The following is a 5,262-nucleotide window of genomic DNA, read 5'->3' as shown; positions in this document are numbered from 1 at the left end:
TGTAAGATCTTAGAACTAGATATATGAAGTCTCTATGCAACTGAGTTGCACAGTAGACTAAGTAAGTGAAACAGGTTATTAGGACTTGAATATAAACATCAGTGAATTAACTAAGATATGCACTTAGCTAATGCAATCCAATTTGAATTTAAATATTCAAATTCATACCCTGATTAGGATAAATACTTGTCCGAATAGATAAGAGGTTATGAGCAGTTCCTTTATGGAAGGAACTGTCATGACAGTTACCAGCAGTTATATAACTGCTATACAAACAGTTGATTCCCCTGCAAGAGCACAAAACACCTCTATAAATACATGATCCCATCAATGTAAGAAGTATCGAGTGTGAATCTTGGAGAAGGAATGGACAACATCAATCAATCAGGTTTCAATATTTTCATAAAACAATCTTAGTTTGACATAGAATACTACAGTAGTTTTATTAAGTAGATTTAACAATTGGTATCAGAGCTTAACTATGCTCAAATTAAGATTAACACATTTAGTATTTCGTTCATTCTTGGATTACATGTATTGCTACTATATCAAATGTGCTGTTATATCTATTTTCTTGTACATCATTTTGAAATGACACAGCATGTAAAATAATTTTTATACTGCAAATATATGTTGTAGTGATATATATGTGTATTAGAATACATGTTAAATTTTGTTTCAGATTCATATGCTGCCATAGTGGTAATGAATAAACTTCATTCAAGATTCATATGCTACCACAGTAGTCATGAATACATTGACATGTTAAAACTCTGAACTGTCATATTAAGAACAAATGCATTTAACTGTATGCTACCATAGTAGAAACAGTAAAGATGCATCAATAACTCTATGGAAAATAGATATTCAGATATTATCATGCTATATGAATTATGATATGCTTCCACAGAAGAAATTATGTTCAGATTAGTATGCTGATATGTATATGTAAAGTAAGTTTACACTACATAAAATGCATATTTTGTTGAAATTGCATTTGGGATTTTAAGATATGGTATAAGTACCATACTAATGATCAATACATGTTACAGTAATGCATTTCCCAATGAGCATCAACCAGATTGAATTGCTCAATGGACAGAACTATAAGAAGTGGAAGGGAGACATCGAATTGAACCTGGGAATCCTGGATTTTGACCATGTGTTGAAGGAGGATCCACCACTGGAACCTGCTGCTAATGCTGGCAAGGAAGTGAAGGACAAGTATAATCAGTGGCATAGGCACAACAGAATGGCCTTGATCTACATGAAAAAGGCAATGACTGAAGCTGTGAAGGGAGGAATACCAGACAGTGACAATGCAAAGGAGTTCTACAATTCCATTGCACTCAATTACAAAGAATCTGATAAGGCTGAAACTGGGAATCTCATGAACAAACTGATCAAAATGAGGTTCAATGGACAAGGGCGCATCAGAGAGTACATAATGCAAGGAATTGACACTGTTGGAAAATTGAAGGGGCTTAATGTGACTGTTGAAGATTCATTCTTGGTGTATCTGGTGCTTAATTCACTGCCTGAACAGTATGGCTATCTGAAAATTCTGTACAATACGCAGAAGGAGAACTGGAGTCTGAATGAACTTATTTCCATCTGTGTTCAAGAGGAGACTGAGGTGCTTAAGAGAGGTAAGGGTGTCACCATTAACTACATGGGCAACCCTATCAATTACAAGCCTCATTCTAAGAAAAGCTTTGGAAAGAATTTCAAGGGAAGTTCATCAAGGAACCCTGTGAAATCTGATGGCATAACTAAGGGAAAATCTCTCAATCATGGTCAAGTGAAATGCTTCTTCTGCAAGAAGGTTGGACATTTCAAGAAGGACTGTGATGGTTTCAAAAATTGGCTGAATAAGAAAGGTAACTTTTTATTTAAACCTGTGCTTTCTGTTGAGTCAAATGATTTTAAAATTGACAATTCATGGTGGTTTGATACTGGTTCTCCCATTCATATTGTGAACTCTATGCAGGGATTATCAAGAATAACAATCCCAAACAGGAGTGAGACCAAGGTCTGTACTGTAAGTGGACAACAAGTAGTAGTTCAAGCTGTAGGAATTGTCGAGTTATTGTTTAGGAATAAGTTTGTACTAGTATTACGTAATGTGTATTGTATCCCTGAAATAACGAGAAACCTAATATCTGGTTCTCAATTTGTAAAAGATGGTTTTAACTTCTCCAGTAATAATATTAGGATGTTGTTTTATAAAGATGATCTTTGTTTTGGAAATGCTGATATTATTGATGATTACTGGCATGTTAACTGTGTAAATGCTGTTTTTACTAAACACAGCAGTTCAAATGATGTGTTTTCTATAGAAAAGGTTTCTGGTGTCAAAAGAAAGAATAGAGAAAGTTTTTCTTCTTTTTTGTGGCACAAAAGGTTAGGACACATTTCAAAACCTAGATTGCATGAGTTAATTAAACAGAATATTTTGCCTGCATTAGAGTTCAATGATTTTGAAACTTGCATAGACTGTCTTAAGGGCAAAATGACTTTTTCCAGAAATTTTCATTCTAAGAAAAGTGAACATCTGTTGGATTTGATCCATACAGATGTGTGTGGACCTTTTCCAGTTCAAACCATCTGTGGTAATTCATATTTCGTCACATTTATTGATGACTTCTCAAGATTTTGCTATATATATCTTATGTCAGAAAAGTCACAGGTGTTAGAGTGTTTTAAAATCTTCAAAACTGAAGTTGAAAGACAAACTGAGAGATTGATTAAGATGGTCAGATCATATCGAGGAGGAGAGTACTATGGCAAATACTCTGAAAAGGGGCAACACAAAGGTCCTTTTGCTTTATATCTAGAAGAGTGTGGAATTATTGCTCAATATACCACACCCTATACTCCTCAACAAATTGGTGTTTCTGAAAGAAGAAACAGAACATTAATGAACATGGTGAGATGCATGTTTGCAAGATCAGGGCTTCCAAAGTTTTTATGGGGAGAAGCATTGAAGACTGCTAACTACATTTGTAACAGAACTCCTACAAAGGCTGTAGAAAATACTCCATTTGAACAGTGGCATGGTTATAAGCCAAGTTTGAATCATTTTCATGTATGGGGATGCAAGGCAGAGGCTAAAGCTTACGATGTGGAGCAAAAGGAAAAGCTTGCTTCACACTCAACATCAGCTTATTTTGTTGGATATTCAAAAAAATCGAAGGGCTACAAATTTTATAATTCTAAGAGGAGCCAAAGAATTTTTGAAACCAACAAAGCAGTATTCTATGATGAGTTATTTGATCAGAATGAGATTGTTGAAGATGCATCATGCACATCACCAAATGGACAAACTTTTGAAGAGTGGTTTGTTTATCCTGATATAGTAGTTGAAAATGGTGATATTAATATGGAAGATGTGGTCATTGCAAATCAAATTCCGGTAGCAGTTGAACCAGGTGAGCAAAATGAAGCAATTGTGCAAGTTGAAGAAAATGCAGTAGTTGACAATCAGAATACCAATGATGTGGTTATGCAAGAACTTGTAGTAGTTCAAGAAGTAGTTCCAGTTAGAAGATCAAATAGAGAGAGGAAATCTGCAATTTCTGATGATTATCATGTCTATGCTACTGAGATTGAATTTGATTTGGGAGAAGATAATGACCCTAAATCATACAAAGAAGCTATGCAATCTATGAACAAAGGAAAATGGAAATTGGCTATGGAGGATGAGTTGCTAAGTATGTCAAAGAATGGTGTTTGGGATTTGGTGACAAGAACGGAAGACATGAAGCCTATCGGATGTAAGTGGGTTTTTAAAACCAAAAGAGATGCAAATGGCAAGATTGAAAGATATAAGGCTAGACTGGTTGCAAAAGGCTATAACCAAGAGGAAGGAGTTGATTACAATGAAACATTTTCACCTGTTTCTACCAAAGATGCTTTTCGGGTTATCATGGCTTTGGTGGCTCATTATGATCTAGAACTACACCAAATGGATGTCAAAACAGCCTTTTTAAATGGAGACTTGGAAGAGCAAATTTATATGCTTCAACCTGAGGGATTTGAACAAGATGTGCAGAACATTTGCAATTTAAAAAAGTCAATCTATGGTTTGAAACAAGCATCTAGACAATGGTATTTGAAGTTTGACAAAGTTGTTACTGGTTTTGGATTTGAAGAGAACAAACTTGATGAATGTATATACTGCAAGGTTAGTGGGAGTAGTTTGATATTTATGATTCTATATGTTGATGACATTCTGCTTGCTACAAATAGTATTGCCTTGTTGAAATCGACAAAGGAATTTCTTCAAAATAGTTTTGATATGAAGGACATGGGAGAAGCACATTATGTACTTGGCATTGAGATTCAAAGAGACAGGGATAGGTGTGTGTTGGGACTATCACAAAAACATTACATTGAGAAAGTACTACATAGATTTGGCATGGAAAAAGGGAGAAGTGGTGAATCACCAATGTCAAAAGGGGATAAGCTGCACAAAGGCCAGTGTCCACAAAATAATTTTCAAAGGAAAGGAATGGAAAATATTCCATATGCTAGATTGGTAGGCAGTTTGATGTATGCACAGGTTTGCACAAGGCCTGACATAGCATTTGCAGTCAACATGCTTTCAAGATTTCAGTCCAATGCAGGATATGAACATTGGGTTGCAGGGAAGAAGGTATTGAGGTATTTAAAAGCAACCAAAGATCATCTGTTAGTTTACAGAAAATTGGAAGAACAAGAGTTGAAAGTGGAATGCTTCACAGATGCTTCATATAAGCAAGATCCTGATGATTTAAAATCAACATCTGGATACACATTTATGCTTGCTGGTGGAGCAGTGTCGTGGAGAACCAACAAGTAAGAATTGACAGCAACCTCTACTTTTCAAGCTGAGTATATTGCTATATATGAAGCCACAGCTCATGCATTATGGCTTAGAAATTTTGTTTCAAGGTTGAAGATTGTTGATTCTGCAGAAAGACCAATGCCAATTTACTGTGATAATTCTGCAACAGTTTTCTTTTCAAAGAACAACAAAAGGACTTCAGCATCTAGGAATGTGGACGTGAAATACTTTTCAGTAAGAGAAAGTGTTCGAGATAATGAGATTGAAGTTGTGAAAATTGGGACAAAAGAACAACTGGCAGATCCCTTGACGAAGGCTTTACCAGTTAGTTGTTTTGTGGAGCATGTTAAGAAAATGGGAGTATTGTCTAGTATTGATGCTTAAGATATTGGATTTGTAGGTTTACTGTGTTATGTTTACAGTATTGTGAAGTA

This window comes from Fragaria vesca, linkage group LG3 (assembly GCF_000184155.1).
Source record: "Fragaria vesca subsp. vesca linkage group LG3, FraVesHawaii_1.0, whole genome shotgun sequence".
Lineage (NCBI taxonomy): Eukaryota > Viridiplantae > Streptophyta > Magnoliopsida > Rosales > Rosaceae > Fragaria > Fragaria vesca.
Note: the sequence above shows the minus strand (reverse complement) of the source record.